At 49.2% G+C, this 24,311-nt stretch overlaps 1 protein-coding gene across 1 annotated transcript in view; it reads right to left on the bottom strand.

Moving 5' to 3' along the window:
• LOC109550088 (thymidine kinase 2, mitochondrial) overlaps window positions 1–24,311 on the bottom strand; it is an 886,444-nt gene that overhangs the window by 183,902 nt on the left and 678,231 nt on the right. Inside the window, exon 26 of the mRNA XM_073796974.1 lies at window positions 1,985–2,123. The gene's annotated coding sequence lies outside the window, so the exon portion shown is untranslated. The remainder of the gene's footprint in view (window positions 1–1,984; window positions 2,124–24,311) is intronic.

Below are 24,311 nucleotides of genomic sequence, written 5' to 3'. Positions count from 1 at the left end.
GAGGGAGGAAAGAGGAGGGAGGAAGGAGGGAAGGAGGAAGGAGGAAGGAGGAGGGAGGAAGGAGGAAGGAGGAGGGAGGAAGGAGGAGGGAGGAGGGAGGGAGGGAGGGAGGAAAAGAAAAGGGATACTGATGTATGGAGATGACTCTTGACGCCAGGGCTCGGGCGCGGGCTGCCCTCCTTGAGGGGGCCATTATCTGCATTTTACATCTGAGGAACTGAAGGCCCAGCAAGATTGAGGCACTTGTCTGAAATCACATAACCAGTGGATGGTGAGGCCTGGGTTTGAACCCACCTCAAATGCCCAAGCTTACGGTCTCCTCCAGCTCCAGGAGAACTAAAGCCGAGGAGGAGCTTCCTCCATCTGCAATGCATCCGAGAGACCTGGGGGTGAGAGGCGCACACGCGGCCACTGGGTGAGGCCCCCATCCCGGGGAGGAAGGGCTGGGAGTTCGACCCTGAGCTGGCACCCGGGCACCCATGTGTCAGGAGGTGGAGGAACTTTCTGAGATTCCACCGCTCCTACCTTCTGGTGCCTGTATTCTAGCTCAAGTCTGTGGACTGCAAACCCCAGCGTGTCTCATCCTGCCACGGGGCTGCCTCCTAGTCCGGAAAACGCTGAGCCCCTGCAAGGCCCTCAGCCAGGAGGCAGTGCATCCCCAGAGGCGGGCACGGGGGCATAAACTTCCCTCCCAGAGGCGGGCACGGGGGCATAAACTTCCCTCCCAGAGGCAGGCACGGGGGCATAAACTTCCCTTGGCTCGCAGAGCTCCAGCCAGGGTCAGAGCACAGGCTCCCACACCCGCTTCTAATGCACCCGGCCTGACAGAAAGGCCAGGCTGCAGGCAAACTCAGACACAAGGTGGAAGAAGAATCCATCCCGGGACCATCGGGGAACAAAGCCAGCAAGAGAGACAGGAGCGGCCAGGGCCTCACGGCTGGAGAAAGACGTGAGTAGGCACAACACGGGGGTCTCCTGAGGCCAGCAAGTATTCCGGGCCCTGAGTGGCTGGACGCAGAGCAGGGAATGCAGGGGCGGCACAGGCACAGGGGGGTCCCCGAGGACCCCCCGCCCCTCCTTATGGAGGCGACCCAAGTGGGTCTGTGTAGGGGGGCAGAACTTGCCTCCCCAAAACCTCACTTTGGGGCATGTGGATTATTTTGAGCTGAAAACAATCAGGGCCCGAAAGACTTAGGAAGAAACTTTGTCCATCCCCCTAACTGACTAAAAGAATTTAGCTAGAGGGCCTGTTCCCAGAATAGCGCTATCAGCAGAGACATCTGCTGAGAATGTGGGCTTCCGGCGGGGAACTCAGCAGGCGGCCTGGAGATCAGAGTCCTCTCTGTGTCCCAGTGTCTCTGCAGGGCCCACCAAACATTTATTTACCAAACACTTGCTTTTCCGTCTCCATGTGAGTTACTTTCCTCCCCTTTGAAGTCCCAAACCACTGCCCCCAACATCCTCTTTTGTCTTTAACTGGAAGTGGTATTTAAGGTGAGGGCGTACATGGCGAGTTCATTTTCCTGGCTCTCTCCCAAGTATATACGTTACCAAGCTTTGTTTGATGTTCTCCTGTTAATGTGTCTAACGTCAACTTAATCCTTAGATCAGCCAGAAGAACCCAGACAGGTAGAGGACAATGTTTTCCTCCCCAGCTTTTGAAAGTCTGGGGAAGAAACAGACACATGTGGAGACAATGATGTGTCTCCTGAGACGTTATCAGGCCGGGAGTACATGAGGATCTCCAGACACATTCAGATCCACTATCCTTTTCCGCGCTGAAGTCATCATTATTCCGGAAATCTTGTCCACAGGGCGATTAGCTGGGAACTTCCGGTGCTCAACCGCTAGTGTTAGGGTGGTGATCTCCTGGCAAATCCAGCCCCGCACACCTCTCTACCCATTTCTAAAACAGAGCGAACTCTTCCTCACTCGCGGGTCTTTGCACTGACTGTTCCCTCTGTCTCCAATACCCTCCACCTACCTCCAGAGCCGGTACCTCCTCAGCCTTCAGATCTCGGGCTATCCAGCCAGTTCTCTCATCCCCGCGTTTCCCATCAGAGCGTGCTGTTTGGGTTCGCTGCTGCCGTGGGGATCGTTAATGTCTTGTTGTCTGTCTCCAGCTGTGATCAAGGCGTGAGAGCAGGGATCAGGCTGTGATCTGTCCACCCTTCTTTCCCCGGGACCCAGCATCACGCCTAGGACGTGGTCAGAGCTCAGTGAATGTTGAGAACGCATGAATCGGTTCACAGAGTGCTATGCGATAACATTAATAGGCCGCACCGAAAGGGCTGAAAATCCAACAATTCGCTCTCGTGCCGCACAGGGCCCTTCTCCCTATTTGGATAAGCGAACCAGGCCAGGGGCAAGTTCCAAAGCACGAGAAAACAGATCAAAGCTCACCACCACCAAGTCCAAGAGGTGGCCCTGACCCTGCTCCCCCCGGCAGTCAGGCAGAGTCTTGTCAAGGATCGGAACAAACATGGTTTCCAAACCCCACGCTCCCAGGTACAAGTTTTGTAACCATTAGCCTCTGTTTTCCTACATCAGCACAAAGGAGAGTGAAGTCATCTGCTGAGATTGCCACGAGGATGGAGTGTCCTCACCCCCGCTGCCCCAAGGAACGTTTGGCAAAAGTCTGAAGACATTTCTGGTCGTCACGACACCGGGGTAGAGTCCAGGGATGCTGTCAAACATCCTAAAGTTCACAAGACATCCTCCACAACAAAGAATTGCTCAGCCCCAAATGTCAACAGTGTCGAGGGCCAGAAACACTGCATCAGAGATAATGCAGTTGCACGGGAAGCCGTCGAATTCGTCCCTCTCTGTGACCAGATGCACCTGCAGGCAACCAACTGCAAAGGTCTGACCAGCCTCAGCTGAACACTCCCTGACCGCGCCTCCAACCGGCCTCCGCCCACACCAGTGTCTCACCAGGAATCCCCGCTGTCTTAGTCTCTTTGGGCTGCTGTAACAGAACACCACAGACTGGGTGGCTGGAACCACAAACACTTACTTCTCACAGCTCTGGAGGCTGGGATGTCCAAGATCAAGGTGCCAGCAGATTCAGTGTCTGGTGAGGGCCCACTCCCTGGTACACAGAGGGCCATCTTTTCACTATGTTCTCATACACTGGAAACGGCAAGGGAGCTCTCTGGGGTCTCCTTTACAAGGACACGAATCCCATTCATGAGGGCTCCACCCTCATGGCCTCATCACCTGCCAAAGGTCTCCCCTCCAAATCCTGCCACGTTGGGGATTAGGTTTCACTATATGGATTTGGGGAGGATACAAACATTTGGTCTATAGCACCCATCTTCCGATTGTTATTAAGATCCTTCTTTCACACCTGAATGCAAATCTCACTACAGAGAAGCCTTCCACCTGTTTTCTGTGCTGTTAGCCTTGTTTGTCCTACTGCACTGAATGTCCTCGGCGGCACAAATTACAGCCTGCCCGCCGCTGAGGCTTTCTCCTCCCTCTAGCCATCCTTAGGCCTTAGCACCAGGTGTTGCCTCCTGAGGAGAGAACTTGGCTCATGAAAAAGGAGAGGGCTCCTTAGGCTAGCAAATCCAAAGTCCTAACTGTACGGCTTCTTCCTGACTGTCTGGCTTTTCTCATCTGCAAAATGGGCACCACTGAATCCATGTGTCAGGCTCTCCCCAAACAATGAGACACTGTTTGTGACATGTTGCTTAGAGTAGGCAATACAATGCCACTGTTTCACAGGAAGAGCTTAGCAGAGCCTGATCAGCTGAACGTTAAATCCAACCCTCTCTCTTGAGCAGAGTAAGGTTTTTGTTTTCTAATTCCTTGAGAGCCAAGCATCTTGTCAGGAAGGGGAGGACAGTATCAGGCTTCAAGGTGTGTATCTGGAAGAGGTCATTTTCTTCCTGAGATATCTTACTCTTTCATCTCTCTCCCTATATAAAGTCAAAGGGCTTCCTTTCAAAACCTGGCAGGGGTTTTGTGGCGTGAATTCCCCACCTTTCCTGGTCTGATCACACCTCCTGAGTGCCAGCCTGCCACCTGGGGAAACTGCCATTGCCAGCTCTGCACTCCACTTACAGCCTGTTTATGAGAGCGAGGAGGGTCTACAATAGTCATCTCCTAAAGAAACAAGGGAATTCACAGCTCTGGACTCCCAGTTGTAATTTCCAGGGCATCCAGTGATTCCAGAAGGAGAATGTCAAAGGGGCTGACGGCTCAGAGCGTGGGGAGGAAACATTCACCTCCAACCACTGTGGCAAGTCCGTCAGGGTCAGGGGCATAGATCCCAGCCCCCCGGGGATCCCCCAGGACCTCCTTCATCTAATTCACAGGCCACTGTTTTATGAAGTTCATGCAGAAACATCAAGCGAGGGGAAAATGTGCTGGCGGGTGAGGAGTAGAGGGTGTACCCATTTTATTTGCTGGGAGGACCACTCAGGATGTCTCAGACAGGTCCTACTTCTTTACAGTTCTACCCTTGATGGGCAGTAAGGAAGGATAGCATTCTATCCCCGAACAAACCCAGCACAAACACATGTTTCAGAGCAGGCTTCATGTGCCCCATGCTATTACACTGTTGGCTTCCAGAAGGTCCCCAGTCCTTTCCCTCCACTTCTGCTAAAGTCCCTCCATTAATTCTTGCACCAGAAGCCATGTGACCAAGCAGAAGACACCGTGAGCACTTTAGCAGCTTACCCTAAAGATCTTGCTAATACGTGCAGCTGTCCCCAGATAGGGGACCACGTCAGGAGGCAGCCGGGGTCCCATCCCTGGAAACGTCAAGCAGAGGAGAGCTAAGAATCTAGGAGGGGACGGCAGAGGGCTACAGCACAGACTAATCCACAGACACGGCAACGGCTATCTGGGGAGGCCAGCTGACAGCAGCAGCTGAAGAATATTTTATTTCAGTGACTCGAGTCTCACCACTGCTGAGAAGCTGGTCACAGCTAAGGCTTATCAGGCTTAATATGTGAAACATCATCCAGAAAGCAGCAGACAAAAAGCAGACACAAGGCTGACTAATGTCAAGGACGGCACGCAACCCCAGAGGCTGGGCTCTACCGGGCAGTCTGCTCTCGCCCCCTCCTGCCCCACTGTCCCTGTCTGTGACGTGGGGACAACAGTCTCTGCCTTGCTTTTCTATTGTGAAGATCAGAGTAGATGAGCATTCAGAAAAGGTGAGCTAAACCCTTAAACATTGAAGGAACTAAGGAATTATGCTTAGAGGATGAACATTTCAGTACTGCTTCTTCTGGAAGCTTCCCTGATCCTCCCTGACCTGGTCAATTCCTGCCATCAGCTCCCAGAGTACCAGGTCGTCCTCCTTCTACTTACGGCAGTTGTCATCCCATATTTCTCCATCTGATTCTTTGGTTTGTGTTTGTCTCACACGTTTGACTGTAAACACAGAGCAGGCAGGAGCCAGGTCTCTTTGTGTTTGATGTTGTTGTTCGTTCTTACCATGGCCTCCCGGCGCAGGCCCTGATAGACGTCAAACGCCTGAACAAATGGATAACCACAAGCTCCATGGTGTTGGAAATGAACTGCAGCAAACTGCCCCCGATCATTCCCGATCTGTCACTACAAAGGTGTCCGCAGGCTTGATAACCACCAGTGCGCCTGAGACCATCATCTCTCCTGAAATTTAGCAGGTTAATGAAGGTGGCTGGTATTTTTTCTATTTCTTGGGGCTATGGAATCTTCCCTTATCTGCAAACGACTTAAAAATATTGTGCAGGCATCCTGAAACATTAAGCGACTTTACTAGGTTTGCTCTTAAAGAGAGAAAGGGAAAAAAAAAAAAAAAAAAAAAAAGCTGGTTTTGCATGTAGTTTCCAGCAACCACATTTATAAAAGCAAAGCCTGAAGCTGGAACTTTGGGGTGGGTTTTAAAAGAAATGTGAGCACTGTAAGTTAAATACTACTTTGTGCCGGTGGCACAACGCACGGTGATTATCAGTCCTTAATTATGTGGAAATCTAAAGATCTGTGGCCCTTTACTTAAGAGTCCAGTGGTTTCCAGCAAGTATGCGCACTACTGCTGTTACATTCATGGGGTAAATTGTGCTTTGCGCTCTCCTGCCATTTCTTACGAACAATTCCATTTTCTTCAAACTTTTTGAGCAAAGGAAGGTCACAGAACAGTACTTTTTTTTTTCTCTTCTGTGTTCCTTGTCCCAGGTGAAATTCCCCCTCCTTCTGCAGTGAGCTTTGGATAATGGCCTCATTAACTGGGTTACATTCCCATTTGGCAGAGGAACAGGTGGGCAGCACAGAGGTAATGGCTCTCGGATGAGAGAGCCACAAAAAGTGAATTGTTCAAAGGCCCCAGATGATTAAACAATTACTCTCTCTGTAGTTCATATTTTAGAGTAAACAGCATTTACCTAGACTGCATTTTTCTTCGTCTCGGAAACTCGTCTGCCTCTGCCGGCTGTGTGTCGGTCCCCTTTCTCCCCGATGAAATTTCATCCCTCCAGGAACTGTTTGCTAGCAGAAGCTGCTGATCTCTGGCCAAATGAAAAACGCCTGCACGTTCTGCTTCTCATCGTGCATCAAACCCTCATTTCCAAACACGATACCCTTTTCCTGATAGCCTGCTGCACTCCACTGCCTCTCTCTCCACACTAATTCAGAGGTTATAGCTCCTTCGCTTTATAACATTTACCAAGGGTGCAGACGAGATGGCCTCCCACTTTAAATGGATTTCCAATTTTCAGAGGCCATTCTTCAGTTCCCCGCTCCGATGTCCTCGTCCTTGTCGCTTTTGAGTGTCGGTTATAGTGGAGTAACGGAGCACCTGAACGAAACCAAGCCTCCCGAAACTGGATGTTCGGGAACTGCTGAAATCCCAGCATCTCAACTGGGAGTTCTGGCATTTGGGGACTAATTGTGTTGCTGAAATGTGGCCCGATCTGAAAACTGTAACCAGAAACAACGAAGAATGTGTGTGTGTGTGTGTGTGTGTGTGTGTGTCTGCAATAACATAGGCACTCATGACCTGAAAACAAGTGTTTTTACTGAGACAAAAGGAGCAAGTTGTGTTTTGGGGGCTCCTCCGAAAAATACAAGGTGGTGTGTCATAAATTTGGACCAAGTTCAAGTTCCATACAATTAGGGGCAGCCCCTGAAATCCAGCCCAAGTGGAACATGAAAGTGCAATAAGGTGTATTCCCGCAATCTGCTCTACTCGAGCCAAGAGTCTCGACCCTTACACTCAGGTGATGGTGCTTCCACCAGGTCTCTATCTACCTTGAGAGGGGATCCCTATCTCTAGCGCCTTCCTCAAGATGACGAATGGATTTACTGAATATGCTGAAGTTCACACGCTGGAAGGAGAACTTGATTCATGTGACTCCACAGACTGAAGTGAACAGACCACATAGAAAGCGCGCTGGGCTGGGAGCCTGGACTGCGCTCCCCACGGTGAGGTCAGGATCAGCAGCGCCAGCAGTACCTGGGACTTGAGAGAAACGCAGAACCTCGGGCCCCAGCCCAGACTTACTGAATCAGAACCTGTGTTTTAACAAGAACCCCATTTGAAAAGCGCTGCCCTAAAGCCTGTCTGTTAATCTACAACCCATGTAGGGGAGGTTGCAGTTCATTTTTTTTTTTTAATTGAAGTTGTGTTAGTTTCAACTGTACCGCAAAGTGATTCAGTTATACATATATACACATATATTCTTTTTCAGATTCTTTTCCATTACAGGTTATTACAAGATATTGAGTACAGTTCCCTGTGCTATATATTATATAGATATAGATATATACATAGTAGTGTGTATATGTTAATTCCAAACTCCTAATTTCTCCCCCCTCCCCAACCCACTGCTATTCCCTTTGGTAACCATAAGTTTGTTTTCCATGTCTATGAGTCTATTTGTTTTGTAAATAAATTCATTTGTATCATTTTTTCAGATGCCACATATAAGTGATATCATATGATATTTGTCTCTGTCTGCCTTACTTCACTTAGCATGATAACCTCTAGGTCCATCCATGTTGTTGCAAATGACATTATTTCATTCTTTTTTTTTTTTTTGCGGTACGCGGGCCTCTCACTGTTGTGGCCTCTCCCATTGCGTAGCACAGGCTCCAGACGTGCAGGCTCAGCGGCCGTGGCTCACGGGCCCAGCCGCTCCGCGGCACGTGGGATCTTCCCAGACCGGGGCACGAACCTGTGTCCCCTGCATCAGCAGGCGGATTCTCAACCACTACGCCACCAGGGAAGCCCTCATTCTTTTTTATGGCCGAGTAATAGTCCACTGTGTATAGGTACCACATCTTCTTTATCAATTCCTCTGTCGATGGACACTTAGGTTTCTTTCACATCTTGGCTATTGTAAATAGTGCAATGATCATTTGGCCCAGATCACCAGCTTTTGGAATGTGGGCTCCAAGAGGGAAATGCATCTTTAGCCCCTCTCTAGTAGACCCTCAATAAATATGCTTTGAAAGAGTAAACGGGTGCCCCTGCGATGCTTGTTCCCCATGGTCTATATGCACCAGACTGTCTACTTCTGGCTACAGGAATCACGTTCCTAACTCTTCAAGTTTGCTTTTTAGTTGAGAACTTGTTCTAAGCCCAGCCAGTGAGGTCCTGATACTTACAGTCTAACCTCAGGATGTGCAGCAACTATGGCTACAACGTGAGCCCTGGGGCAACCTTCCACTTTTACCTCAGCATTGTTAAACCCTATTTACTAACACGAGTCACTTCGTGTTTGCTATCAAAAGCCCAGAGCAGAGGTAGGGTAGGTAACACTAAACTTCCCTTCATAGAGCCACGACCCAGCCTGTGCAACACTATTAAACGTCCCCTTTCCATCATTAGCTACAAGCTTGGCTGTGGTCACTTTGTCCAAATATCAGTCATAAAAGAACAGAAAATAGCCTCTCCTGCTTTCTCATTCACACTTTGTGATGTGGAACGAAAATGTCTCTTTCTAACCAGAGTTGGCTTTATTGCAGGCTATCAGGCTATCGTGAAACAAAACAAAATAAAAACACACACACACCCCGGCCCCGCCCACACCTGTCTCAAGATATTGGAAGGGAGAATAACAGTTTGAAGTGAGGAGAATATTTAAGGCAAATATAATGTTGGTTTCATCTTTGTTCATTTCATGCAATGGGTACATATAAATCTCAAAGAAAGGACACCCATTATTTTTAGCTCAGTCTTTTTTTTTTTTTTTTTTTTTTTTTGCTGTACGCAGGCCTCTCACTGCTGTGGCCTCTCCCGTTACGGAGCACAGGGTCCGGATGCGCAGGCCCAGCGGCCATGGCTCACGGGCCCAGCCGCTCCGCGGCATGTGGGATCCTCCCGGACCGGGGCACGAACCCGTGTCCCCTGCATCGGCAGGCGGACTCCTAACCACTGCGCCACCAGGGAAGCCCTTAGCTCAGTCTTTTTGAATGCACCACGCAGAGGGTGAGAGGGCCTCTTTAACCCTCTCTCCACATCTGCAGTTTGCCCCCCACCCCTACACTGGGCAACTACAAGGGTTCGCTCAGCACAGACCGGCACAGCCAAGGCCAGCTCCGCCCACCCTGCAGGCCCACGTCCTGTGCCCCGACTCCTCTCACACAGGATGGCGTCCCCCACATGCTGTCCCCTCCCACATACAACTGCTCGTTTCCCATCACCCTCATTCACATTCCCTCAGAATGTTTCTGTACTTTCCCATTTGCCCCTGACTAGGAGACATGGTGACCTAATGGAAAAAGTATGGATTTTGGAGTTAGAAGCCAGTGGTTTAAAATTCCTGCCCTGTCTCCTGGTTGTCAAATGATGTTGGGTAACTCATTTATCATCGTTATACCTCCATTTCCTCCTCCGTAGAATGCAGGTAATATACCGCATTGGGCTGCTCTGCCCGTTACAAACGTGAGCCCATATAAGGTCCATAGGATAATGGTTAGTGCACAGTGACTGCACCCACCCTCCCCAGCAGGCCCTGGTATTCAGGCTCCTGAGGAGTCCTTATACACCAGGCCTGCCTAGCCAGGGGGATGAGAGGCTTACAGAAGCCCACCTCACCTCCTAGGTCAGATGAGACCCAACTTTCTCAGTCCTTTATCTTTCCAACTGTCATAGAAAAGGCACAACAAGCCATCTTGAAAGCCAGTGAGTGGAATTCTAAAGTCTAGGAGGGAAAATGCATTATAGAGAATAGAGACACCCATCTTCCAACCAGATAAAGCAAGCTAGACCTCTGACAAGCTGTGTGACCTCAGGCAACTCACTTGAGCTTTCTGAGCTTCCGGTTCCTCATCTCTAGAATGGGGATAATCATGGCTCCTTGCAGAGACTGCAGTGGGATTAAGTAAACGTGTTAAAATATGAAAAACGGCAGATCCATAACTGGGGATAAATAACTGAGCGTCTATCCCGTCTCTTGCCTTTTCATTGAAGGTCAAGGAGCATCGACACAGAGGAGGCTTGCCATCGTAACCTGCTCCTCAGGCAGTGACAGCTACTCCTGAGCCATCAGCCCAGGAGTGATCACTTGAGCTATTCATTAGCATAAATATTTCACAATAATGTCATTTTAATGCTCCCCAAAGAGCATCTGTTATCTATCCCACAGATTGGCCCCTCCCCGGCATAAATCATCAGGAAGCACTTCCCATGTGTCTTAAATGAAGGAGAGCCCTTCCCACCAATAAGGCAAATATTAAACAAATCCAAACAAAAAAAACAGATCAAGCTCAGAAACACCCCACACTGTGACTTTAAGAGTTGATCAACTGCAGATCAAAACCTTTAATTTCTCCTCGGCTCTGGGCTGATGACAGGAGCTGAGTTCCCACTCCTTCAGAGGTGATTACTTTGGTGAAAAACAAAGGCTCTCTTCATCAGACCTTGGCCAATAAACACCCACAGACCTGAGACTCTCTCCCAGAGAAATATCCAGGCCATGAGCAATGCCACCACACCACTAGATGACCCCATATAACAGGGCTGTACAGGGACCACTGCCCCACCCCATGGCCAAGCTGCGGGGAGCAGAACATGATTCTGTTTCCCTGAGTAGGTCACGAGTTAGTCAAGGGTACAAGACACGCTCTGTCCATTCCAGGATCCAGGCCCAGCCTAGGTACTTGATATAAGTTGGCTGAATTAATTTCCTCAGGCAAACAAGGGGTGGTCAAGGCCCACTCTGCCTCTCCCACAGGCCTGGCATTCACCTTGCAGGTTCCTCTGCTGACCATCACGTGAAGGTCACAAACCTGTAATTCTACCAGACCCAGCTAATGACCACCTTCTCTTTGAGTCCTCCTCTGGTGTTTTGCAGAAAAACAAGATAATTTATAACAATAATAACCCACACTTCCTCCAGTCCCACCTAGAGCTTTTCCTGCATCTCACGCATGGCCCATTTTACATGACAGCATCTGTGCTCTCAGTTGATGACAATGGAAACACTGTCATCGTGCAAGACAGGGAGAGGATGGGGGACGTGGAGATACCATGTCCTCTGGAGTCAAACAGACCAGATTTGAATCATGGTTCTGCCAGGTAATAGCTGAATGGCCTTTAGCAAGTGATTTAACTTCTCCATAAAATGCTACCATACTATCTATCTCACAGGTTCTTCATTCATTTAGTCTATGAATATTACGGAGTGCCTTATTTGCCAGTCACTGAGGTAGGCACTGGTTTGTTCAATTGAGCAGTGAACAAAACAGACACATCCCCTGATCCGATTCGAGTGGGCTGTAGAGAGGTAACCTCTTTGAAAATTGCTAGTCAGTGGAAGCAATTCAACAAGCATGCATTTGTTTCATCTGTAATGCCCAGGACCCTGCCTCAGCATAGCACTTGCTTCATAAATAATGAGACTAAATCAAGTCATTGCTTCTAAAGTAGCCAGAGCCAGAGCCAGCATACTTCAAGCAACATGATTTCTCCTCCTAGTTAAGTGTATTTCAGTTCAACAGTCATGTCACGTCATGGCGCCTTCCCAGGGCCACACTTAGCTCTAGGTTTGGAAAACACCAAAGAGAATGGGTCATATTCTGCTAGGGTGGAGAGAGTGATGGGTAAACAAAGAAATATAATTACTATGTAATATGCACATAAAAGTTAGACAAATGTGCAAGGCTATACAGAGGAAGGAGTGAACTGTGGAGTTGGGGGCAGCGGGCCCCCAGAAGCAGTCACACCTGAGCAGGTGTAGGAGGGGCAGGAGCCTTGTTAGTTGTCATCCATCGTCACCCTGCTCATTTGATACATTACTTGCCGAGTAACTGTGTGTGCACAGCTCCATGCTGGATTCTGAAGGTCAGGTGCAAGGACAGAGGCTCTGCCCCAGAGACTGTCTGCACAGGGTAAGCAGGTGTGCCCTGGAGATGCTGCTGAGGAGCTCGCGGTGCTCAGAGATGGATGTGCCTGGAATCGGGGTGGGGGGGGGGGTGTTTCAGAAGAGGAGCGTGTGGACCTTAAAGGGACAGTGACACTGGAGCACAGTGAGAAGGGAGCCCTGCTGTCATGGGGGTCACATTTCCTGCTTGTCCTCGCCTGGACTTTTCCTCTGGGGCACGACTTCTTCAAGCATGAACCATCACCTTTATGGAAGAACAGAACCATCTGGAAGGGGAAACTGCCACTGAGAACAGCTATTTTGGGTCTCAAAATGTAAGGCATGTCATGCTGCATGGCCTTCAGAAGAAGGGCGTGGCTACCTACTGGACAGATCGCAGGTGCCAGACAGGCCGCTCCGGGGTTGCGGGGTCACGGGCTCCGTGGTAGGGTGGCAGCCCCCAAGCCTTCCCCAGCAGACAGAAGCTTCGGAAGGCGCTGGCATGGACGCAGCAAGCGTGGGGGATGAAGGTGGCGGTTTCCGGCCCACGCCTTCTTGACCAGAGGCCATAAATTACCAGCTGGCTGACAACAGCCAATGGGCAATGTCGAGCTAAGCAAAGCAAGTGACCTGGGCCCAGGCTGAAGTCCTGTTGTCTTTCTTTCTCTGCTTGTCAGAGGCCTCTCTGCTTGTAGAAGCTGCATCTTTTAACAGAGGGGGCAGGAGACAGGCAGAAGGGGGTGATGGATTAGGACCAAAATTGAAAAACAAAACACTGAAGAGGCCTAAGGCCTAACCTTCCCCCAGAGTCTCTATATCTTTTTACCTCCATCCCCTCATCTCTCTCTGTCATCGCTAATAAAACCTTGACGACAATATCAACCAAAGAGTAAAATTCAGCGTCAGAGGCTCTGCGAACATCTGTCCAGCAGATAAAGCCAGGCCTGTGAGATGCCCTCTGATGCCAGGCCCTGGGGAGACTGCACCCACAGGAGAAGGGGCGGGGGCTGGAGTGACCTGAAGAAGGCCTGAGGCTGTGGTAAAGGAAGAAGCACATCTCCATCTTCTCCCCGCAAAGCATCTGTGCCCCACCCGTCTCTCTAAATGTTTTCGGTTGATCTCCACACTCGAACAATTTGCCCTTGGTAATGGGAAGGGAAGTGACTTGGTAATCATGAAGAGCTGAAATGTGTCCCCCCCAAATTCATGTACATTGAAGCCCTAATCCCCAGTACCTTGGCCTTGAAAGAGGTCATTGAATCAAAATAAAGTCTCTCCGGTGGGCCCTAATCCAATACGAAGAGGACACAGAAGAGGCATCAGGGGTGCACAGCCACAGAGAAAAGGCCACGTGAGGAGCAGCAAGAAGGTGGCCATCTGCAAACCGAAGAGAGAGGCCTCAGAAGCCACCAAACCTGCCGCCACCTTGATCCTGTACTTCCAGGCTCCAGAACTGTGAGAAAATAAATGCCTGTTGTTTAAGCCACCCCGTCTGTGACGGCAGCCCTAGCAGACTAACGCAACGGTCCACGGTTCCAGCTGAGACAATGCACGTGACCCAGGGCACGCTCAGATTGGCAAGGCGGGTACCGAGCTGGAAACCGCCAAGCCCGCAGCAGCACACCGACACACAAAGAAAGACATACGACATGTCACCCACCCACATCTAGGGTTGACATAATGGAATACTCAGACCTTCCAAAGGTCCAGTCCTCCCTTTTAAAGGAGGCAAACCATTTTCAGTTGCTTTGGGGTGGGGAAAGTGAGGAGCTTGTCTTTATAAAGTGTCACAATTTGTCATTTTCATGGTTTGGTTTAAAAAAAAATGTTTAACTCATAAAATATTGGCTCAATTTGACCTAAGTAGTCAAATTGGCAGGTCTGAAAGCCCTGTTTCCATTTGGGGCAACGCTGTTATACGTCTAAGCCAGAACGTTTGTCCTTCAGGGCACAGGGGAGCCCCATGAAAATGACACAGACGCATCGTCACGTTTCCTATCATTGAGCTCAGCTGTCTCTGAGAGCTTGGGACATGTATGACATCTGTGGTACTACTAGGACAATTCCCCACATCCCTCTGTAACCTGATGCCTTTGTCATACCGAAGAGTTCCAGCCAGGAGGAAAGGCACTAATTGAAGGCACGGGGTTTCCACTCCTTCGGGGAGGAAACAATTTGATGGCGTCCTACATCTCTGTCCGTCAACAGGCATGTATCGGCAGCCAGCTGAGTGCAGGGCATTAAGGTGGTGGTAGAAACATACAGAAATTCGAAGAAACAAATATCCCACTGGCAAAATTATTATGAATCAGACAAAGGAAGGATCTGGGGCAAGAACGACCATTCCTTGGAAGCAATCCTACGATACAGTGTGCCCTGCATAACTATAACCCCTTACTACCCCATAATGATGAGTTTATGGCTTCTCAATTTAGCCTACAATACTTCGGCCTTTACTTCCTGCCTACTTGTTGCTAGGGAGTTAATTCTGATGGGCAATACTGGGCATTCAATACAGGCACGCACACCTACCTAAGCTAATTTCCCCCGCAGTGGCTGTGGTCTCAGTTATTCTCACCAACCCTCCTTCCAATCTTCTCTTCAGTTGCCACAAAGCACAGAGTTGAGTACTTGACATTTCCTTTGAATTAAGACTGCAAGTTAAGTGGACATTTTCCCTTAGATAGATGGTTATTCCACGCCTCCCCACAGCTATTCATGCCAGAGAACGTGGATTTCACCTGTTCCTTTCATACACACAAGTCTGCTTGAAATTTGCCAGCAGGTCCTCAATAAAGAAATAGCCCTGATTGCGCATTAAGAGCAGGAGAGAAAGCAATTAAAATACAAAAGGCAGAGCAAAGCTTAACACTTGGAAGTCGAAAGTTGAGCAAGCATTGCTGAAGGTGGGGAAGCAGTTCTGGAGGGTGTGGGAAGAGAATCGAGTGCCCTAGTCAGCTATTCACAGATGCAAACAGATGCACAGAGGAGAGGAAAGGGAGAGGGGGCAGCGGAACCGCGGTGGGCCTGGTGCTCAGCATTCTTTTTCCATTTAATTTGATTTATATCCATCTAAACTCACTTAATTCATTGAAATGAGCTAGATGTGAAATATTACTTCTTTTTAAATGTTTCCCCCTTTCTTTCTTCTCTTCAAAGCTCATACACAACAGATGGGGCAAACTTCAACAGCGTGTAAGCTATGCAGCAGAACAAAAGCCCCCTCTACTTAGAAGGACCACTTTTGGTTTGATGTTCAGCCACGGCCATCTTGAACTTCTTCATTTCTGAACAGGGGACCCTGCATCTCCATTTTGCACGGGGCCTGGCAAATTATGTAGCCAGTCCCGCTCCTAGAGTAAATGACTGTCCAACCCAGGTTGTTCTTTTCAAACCCTTTGCCAGAACCCTAGATGTGACCAACCAACTTCTCCTGCCCACAGCCCCTCCCAGCCCCACTCAGCTCTTCTCTGGTCTGTGGGACAGACCTTCCGCTGGTATTACTTGCCAACAGGATCAGGGTTAACTTGAAAGAGGGTCCAGGATTTATTGCAAATTAACGTAAGAATTTCTGGATGACATTTCCTGGGAGCATTTTTGGTTGGCCTGAAGTATTTGTGGGGAAGTGATTCTCTTTCAAATTGTTCTGTTCCTGGGTAAGTAGCAAAGAACTACTATCACCATAGAACAATTGTCCCAGGCAACGAAAATTCATCCTAGGTGTTCATTAGCTCAATATTTATCTCATCTAATATGCAAATTAAGACACTGTGGTCTCATTAGCGTCATCTGTGTTTCCTTTAAGCAAAGCTAAATCCCTTGCCCATGCAAGAAAAGGAGAAAAAAACAAACATTATTATTTCTCTTTGAAGCTAATGAGGGTGTGATATGTCTCTTTCTTTGTTAGGAGGTAGCAAGTTAGGGAAAACACATTTGAAATATGCCAAGTGTGGCTTGACCTCATCTATCAGAGGAAAGAACACGGCCTTGACTGGTTACTGGGCTTTCTGCAGCTCGCCGGTCCACAGGACCGGGGCCCAAGGAGACGGCGGGTGTTTGCAACGAACCCCAGACGAGCAGATGAACAAAGCATGGACATGCAGCCTTCAGGAGCCCACTCGGCAGACAGATGTGGCATCACCTCAATGATAAGAGAGGGTGGAAATAAATTTACTTAATGCCTTATATCTTAAAAATAAATTGGAAAAGAACAGAGATTTCAGCTCAAAATATCTTCGCCTTCCGGCTTCCCATTTTAAGATTTTAGAATTTATAGAAACAATAATCAGACCTTCAACAAATACCCACATTGCGCCCCAAAAGTCAGGCTTTATGTGCTGGTGGCACAACAATGCTACAGAGCAAGGACTTTAGGAATAACTCGACTGTTCTGGGTCTCCAGCAGGCTGCTGTGAACTCTGCACCCGTGAGCTCTAATCTTCACAATAACTCTGCAAGGCATCCTTTCTCCTTTTTACAGATGACGCCACTGTGGTTCAGGGTGCTGAGGTCACTTGTCCAAGGTCTTGCAGCTAAAACCTGGCCCAGGTGGAATGAAAAAATAAAAGGAACGTGACAGCCCGTGGTGAACACAGCCTAATTAGCGAGGTGTCCTAGGCGTGGTGGTAGGAGGTTGAAAGGATGTGTGACCCTGTCATCCTGAACGCTAACGCCGTGTGGATCTCCGGAATTCTGAGGCCACAAGCCCAGGGTGCCTCCTCCTTGCTGTCCCCACTTTCCCAATTGTGACTAGTTATTCCAAACCTGTTTTGTGAACACAGTCTGCTTCCTGGGGCAGGAGAGAGACCCGTCTGCATTCCAGCACCTTCTGGGAACTGAAAACTGGAAACCGCTCCCCAGGCAGACGGAGGCTGATTTCCATATGTAGCAAACCGTGTCCAGAGTCACAGCTGTGGTGCACGGGGAACTCCCGGCTGAAGCCCACCAGGGGCAGGCAGGGGAAGTCAAGAGGAGCTGCCCTCCGCTCCCAGGGGAAACCCGAGAAAGAGGCCTTGACCTCCCTGGGACCCATGGCCCACAGATGACAGGTCCCATGCTACGAACTGGGCGTTCGCCCTGAAGCCTAGCAGCTGGGCAGAAGGGAAGGCGTGTGAACATGGCGAGGCCATGAGGGAGCACTTGAAAGCGCTGCTGTCGCCACCAATGCCTCCATGACCAACAAGGGACACAGGGGCCATCAGACAGCTGCAAGGACAGACGCTCCAAGTCTCTGGAGACACGTCTACTCTCTACTGGAAACTCCGGAGGATGCTTCTAACCTGTCCAAGCACTTGCCCTTCCATCAGTGACTAGGAGCCCCCAAAACAGGCAGAAAAGGATGTCCCACTTGACAGACAGGAATATTAAGGCTCCCAGAGGCAAAGAGGTCTGCTCGATCAGACCAAGGCAGCCTGGGAGAAGAAGCTGTTTCCAGGCCGTCTCCTCTATTCCAGCTCCCGTGCGGGGGTGACCACCTGGCTTTCTCCTAGGGTTGTCATAGTGTCCATCTGAAGTAGGGACCGTTGTAGGGATGGAGAAACTGAGTGAGCAGATCACGGAAAGGGAGAAGGAAATGAGTACTTGCTGAGTGCCTGATGCTGGGGATGACAGACAGGTAACAAGACCATTAACATAGGTGCAGGTGATAGAGAGGGTGTGCCACGTGCAGAAAGACCCTGGAGGACAGGGTGGGTGGCTCCTCCTCCTTACAAGGAAAAAGTGAGAAGAAAGAAGAGCAGACAAGGAACTTCCTGTGAAGGTCACACCCTCCAGCTCCTGCCCCAGGGCAAGTTTCAGGGAGCAGACAACAGAGCCCAAAGCAGAATGGGAGCCTGCGCAGGCAGAGCGGTCCAGCCCAGGGCCTGGGTGCCTGGGGAGGGAAGCAGAGGAAGCACACCACACCAGAGAAGGGTGAACAGAAGGCTCGGAAGCTCAATGTCCCGTGGGGTTTCACTGTCTTTATGCTGCTGCCCCTACACCTCATGACTGATAACGTATTTTGGATTGGTTTTCTTTTTTCAGTCAATAAACCTTTTAACATAAACTTGCTTTCAGAGTGGTTATCTAGGGTTTCTTTAAATTATGTAATGGAGGGCTTCCCTGGTGGCGCAGTGGTTGAGAGTCCACCTGCTGATGCAGGGGACACGGGTTCGTGCCCCGGTCCGGGAAGATCCCACATGCCGTGGAGCAGCTGGGACCGTGAGCCATGGCCGCTGGGCCTGTGCGTCCGGAGCCTGTGCTCCGCAACGGGAGAGGCCACAACAGTGAGAGGCCCACGTACCGAAAAAATAATAATAATAAATAAAAATAAAATAAATAGTAAATAAATTATGTAATGGAATATACATTAGGTATATGCAAGATATAAAAAAAAATCATAAAACCCATCCTCATGGTCCAACCACTGGGCCTGAGAAGTATTGTTACTAAAGTGCTGAGACCTTCTGAGTATTCCTCTCTCCTTCCATCTCTGCCTTCTCCCTGACAGAAGTGAGTCCCATCCTGAATCGTGCATTCATAAACCACCAGACTGCCTGTCGATATACAAGATATACATACATCATAGATACACAAACATCAATATGCATACATATGTATCCCTTGGAGGTATATAGTTTAGTCTTTATTGTTTATGTACTTTACAAAAGTGACATCATACCACGCATGGCCTCGTGCATCCCATTTTTTGGTACGATATGCTGTATTTTTCAGATAGTCTCAGCAATGCCAAAAAATAGGGAATTTCACCTAGCAATGGATTCTGTGCAACTAATTTTAATGAGAGTTCGTGGGGAAAAAAATTGTATTGCAGCAGATGCTGTAGATCCTATTGATTCATCTAATCCTGCCTCCATTTTACAGACAGACATCAAGCCTGGAGGGATTAAGGAATTTTGTCTCAGTTGCCGTTGGGAGCCAAGATGTGTCCCCAGGGCTGCCTAGCGCCCCCTGGAGGCGGTATACTGCAGAACCCTGGGAAGGGCTATCTGCAGGCAGAGTATGGGAATGGTGCCCTCCCTCCTGGTCTGTGTGATGTGGAGGCCCTGCCGAAGCTCCTGCTTTTACCTCTTTGTTTTGCACCCAGAATGGGGCTGATATTCAAACCTCTGCCAAGACTGCGTGCCTGCTTTTTAAGAAATTTGACCCTGCCCGTGTACTGCCTGAGCCTTGTTTTATTTCCTGTTAATCCGATTTGTGACGGTGAGCCTACTAAAAATTCCTTTCAACTCCCATGTCCTCCCCGTGCAATATCATCCTGGAAAAATCACATTTTGCATTACTGAGAAAGTATCTCGCCGGCTTGATTGTCCCCAGCACCAGAAAGAAACGTAACCACTGAGTGATATGACAGTTTGGAAGAGGATGGGGACAAACTCTAAATGAGATTTCAGCTGTTAACCAAAGCTCCTTCGCTGCCATATTAGTCTGAACAGGAGTTAAAGTGCGGCAGGAGTGAGGGAAGTGAGGAAGGGAATTGTGTTCATAGACACTGACAACACACCAGGTACTGACAGGTATGCTTTCCACATGTATTACCATGTTCAAGTGTCACGGCAGCCCTGAGAGGTAGCAGTTTCTTAATCCCCATTCTACCGATGAGCAAACGAGGCTCTGAGAATGTAAGCGCTGTGCCACACGGCAGGCCAGTCTGTCGACCCGCAATTCAAATGATTTTCTTCTGACCTGAGCTCCTCACTCTTTCAGTATTACAACTTGATGACTTATGCCTGCTTGAAGGCAAAACTCATTAAGCATCATTTGCAGATGCTCAAAGAATTCTGAGCCTGGGGACTTCCCAACAGAGCAAATCACCCTAACCCCCAAACGGGGAAAGGGCTTCATTTCACAACCTTCTCCCATGATATGGATGAGAAAAAGGAGAACCGAATCCCAAAGTGGTAAAGAGTCTTTCAGAAGCCACACTCTTCAGAGGCTCCACCTTCTGGGACACATTCACTGACTGCCCCAGAGGAGCTTGTGATTGCATCTCTACTGTTCTTGCATCAACATTGCATGCTGATCAAAAAAATAAAATAAAATGTTTAAGTAAACTTCTTTATCCTTGAATAACTTTAGATTTACTAAAAAGTTGCAACAGTAATAGGGGGGATTTCCAATATGCCCTTCATCCGGCTTCCCCTAATGTTGACATCTTCCATAACTGTCATCACTGTCAACGCTAAGAAATTAACATTGGTACAATATTATTAGCTAAACTACGGGCCTCATTTGGATACCAACAGTTTTCTCTAATGTCTTTCTATTGCAGGATCCACTCCAGGATTTCAGATGGTAATTTAACTATTTATAAATCTTTCAGCCTTGAAAACATGTCCAGTGTCAGCCCACTCACAAGGACATGAGAGTTCTCAGAAGGTAAGGACCCCTGGAAACGTAGCTCTTTATGTCCAGCCACTAGATATGTACTTGCTAAATGTGCTAAGCAAAACAGACTTAGGAGAGTTCTGTTATATCGCTGTTACAGTGCAAAGACCTCAAAAATGGCACCAGAACCAAATTATGAATGCAAATATACAGATAGAGATCTAGGCATGGGTAATGCACACCCACACATATGTATACAAAAACACATACGTATAGAAACATTCACCATGACAAAGGAAGCATTTCATATCAGCTGAGAAATGTTGGACAGTTCAATAAATGGTGTGAAAACAACTGCCTGTTCATATGACATAAGGAACTAAGTAGATTCCTACTTAGCTCCTTACCTAACATCAGTCACAAAAATAGGTTCCAGAATTATTACAGCATCACACGTCGAACAAGTAAAAATGTCAAATAATTAGAAAAAAAACCACAGAGAAATATATTTCTAATATTGAGGTTAAGTCAGGCTTTCTAAACACAAATGCTGTAAAGGGAACCAAGAAAACCCTGGACTACAAGAAATATTTTCAAAATTTATAACAGAGAAAATATTCATGATGAGAAAAAAGATGAAAGATGGGGACATATTAACATGTCTACAGATCAATAGGTAAAAGATGAAATAAACAAACCAACAGAAAATGACCTAAGGATTTGAACTGGTAATTCCCAGAAACAGACGCATAAACCGACAACACACATCAAAGAGTATTCGCCTTCACTGGTAATCAGGAAGCAAAAATGCAAGCAACATAAGATGCCATTTTCACCCAAAGCGTTACCACCGGTTAAGTAAATGTGTATCAGTCTGGACGTTGGGTGACGGTAAGGGGAACCAGGCCTCACGTGAGCTGACCTGTTGGAAGGAGTATCAGTGAGAGCAGACTTACCCAAGGGTTTTGTCATCAGCCAGCAAATGCTCGTCCCACATCTGTGGATAACAATTGCTGCATCTGCAGTCTCAACCTGGACCTAGGTGGCATGTACTGGGAGGCACACACCTGAGAGCTGGGCATGACCCAGAACGGCCGTCTCAAGCCACTGCTCTAGGGCACAGAGTAGAGGTAGGAACTTGACCTTTCTCTGGGGCAGCCAGGTTGGTCCAGGAGGAGCATACAAAATATGATTCCTGGTGAACGCTGTGTCCCTCTGTCCAGGTGCTGTGTCCCAGTGTCCCTGGCCTACCCTCACCCCACTACCACCCCCACCCCAAAATCAGAGCCCCCCAAGTCCGTGCATGAAAATGTAAGGCGGAGGGGCAGGAGATTCGCAGCTGCAAGAAGAGCTGAGGACGCTGCTGGCAACTTACAATCAGGCCTTAGAGCCCCATCTGAGAAGAGCCTTGACCCCTGCCCTCCTCTGGGCCGGCTGCCAGGTTCTACCCTCTCAGGCAGTGACTCCAAAGATCCTTTCTGGAAGGATCGCCTGCAGTTGCTCTCCCTGTCCCACTCCCTTCACTATGAGGCTTTATTTAGGGCCTTAATACCAAGAGGCCCTGACACGGCACCCACCACGAGCAATATTTTGCACGTTCCTTGTGAATCACTGTTGCTGCCCCAGAGAAAGGCCAAACATTGCAAGCTCCCTCGGTGGGGGGGGGGGGGGGGGGGGGGGGCATCTACATGACTTAAGAGACCGAGAGTGCTTTCCCTGGGGAGGAGAAGGGCCGGGCCTCCTCCTGGCCAGAGACCCTGATCAGTAATACACCTGAAGATCTGCCGACGAGAAGCTGTGAGAGTCTTCCCACACGGCAAGGCAATCTGTGCTGGAGTCTGAAGACTGCGGAGGGGATGTATGAAGGGAGAGTGAGGCCCTTACAAACATTCTTGAGGAAGAAACTCAAAAGCCCTCCAAGCCGCACTTAGTAGCCTGCCAAACAGACCCGCTGCCAGGGCTCCCGCTAGGAAAAGTGCACGGCCCTCTGAATGAGATCAGCTTAAACCAGCCAGCGAGGCTGGAGGCTGAAGGGTCAAACCGAAAAGTTCAGGCCAGTCAGTGGTGGGAGAAATCTACCTGCCAGAGAGCTGTATTTTATTCCTCACACCGTTTAGAATTTCCGGCGTAAGGTGATAAGAGAAAGTTGACTGATTTTTATCCAACTCTCCGCCAACAAAGTACTCCCTTATTATCCACACCTAGGATGGACCTTCCCCACTGCCTGGCCCTTGGTATGCCTAAAACATGACTGATTAGTGATTTAATGTATGGGAAAAGACTTCCAAAGGTCTAGCTATCAGATTGTGTTTAGATACGCACTCAATGCCTCATTCTCACGTGGAATTGAGACCGTGGTCTGCGTTCTGCAACCACACTGGTCAGAGACACGGAAGTTGACTTGGACCCTCCCTCCTCAGCCCCCCATCTGAGCAGACCCTCCCTCGCTTTCACCTCTCAGGTGCCTTCCCCACCTCCGATGACTGTCTCAGTGCCGCTCCACTGACCAGGCAGCCCCTGGACCAGGGCATTGTCTCCCGCCTGGTTCTCATGCATTCCCTGGGGGCCTTCTTAATCTGTCCTCTGCACTGCAGACGGGGCTCTTTTCTGAATGTGCGTTTATTCATGCCATTCCCCAGATTTGGCCTTTGACCCCTGCCCACCACCGAGGCTGGATTCACTCCTTTCCCTCCAAATCCCCCCTGTTCCTGGGCTGCTCTACAGCTGGCCTCCAGATGTGCTGTTTCACACCTCCACCCCTTTCAGCTAAGCTTTTCCATTGAAAAGAAAGCCATGCCTCCTGGCTCCTTCCTGTTAAGCCTGCCTCATCCTTCAAAATCCATCTGAGCTGTCCCTTACGTAGAAGGCCCTCCTAAGCTTGCCTGCACCCAGAAATTAGGTTTATCAAGCACCACTACCTCGGTGAGCTCTATACACAATTGTCCCCAACTAGGTGTCTTAATACCTTTGGATTCAATGTCTAGATGGTTCCTGGCCTCTAGTCCATGCTCAGGAAAAGATGAAAATGTAAATCAATGAATGTAAGGTGTGGGGATCTCTAATCCCTGCAGGCCACTCAGGGTGTTGGGATTTCAAAGCTATTGGTCAGTGATGGTTTCATGGAAGGTGGGGAGTGGGTTCCGGGGCCTGGGCTCTTGGCCGTGACAATGCAACCTAGTCCTCTCCAGAATGTGAAAGAGGTGGGATTGCCCCCCTCATGGGACCTCTGGGAAGACTGAGTAGGGGAGCCGGATAAAGCATCGGGCACAGAGCCTGGCCCCCAGAAGGCTCCAGGACAAGTTCAGCTGAGGCCCAAACTTACGTGCCATGGAAAAGTGGGTGCTGCTAGGAAAAGGGGGCTGAAGCAGCACCACCCATCCTCAAAGTCCAGAAATAACCTCTCCTACGCAGCAAAAAACTCGCCAGGCAGCTTGGTGTATTTCTGCTGCTAAACCTTAGCCTTCATGATCAGATTCTGCTGGAGACACTCGCCACACCACAGCCAGACCAGGCGGGCCCCGCCTCGCATGAGCACCTGAGCTGAACCTCAGGCCTCCGTGGGGAGCCACATCTGCCAGGAGCCCAGGTCCTGCTCTTGAGGCTGGGGTTCAAGTCAAAATCCTGCCACTGACTTCCTCTGTCACACTGGGTGAGGCACTCTCACTTCCCCTTTGCAATTCCCTCATC

This window comes from Tursiops truncatus, chromosome 19 (assembly GCF_011762595.2).
Source record: "Tursiops truncatus isolate mTurTru1 chromosome 19, mTurTru1.mat.Y, whole genome shotgun sequence".
NCBI classification, from domain to species: Eukaryota; Metazoa; Chordata; class Mammalia; order Artiodactyla; family Delphinidae; genus Tursiops; species Tursiops truncatus.
Note: the sequence above shows the minus strand (reverse complement) of the source record. Positions and strands in the feature narration are given on the sequence as shown.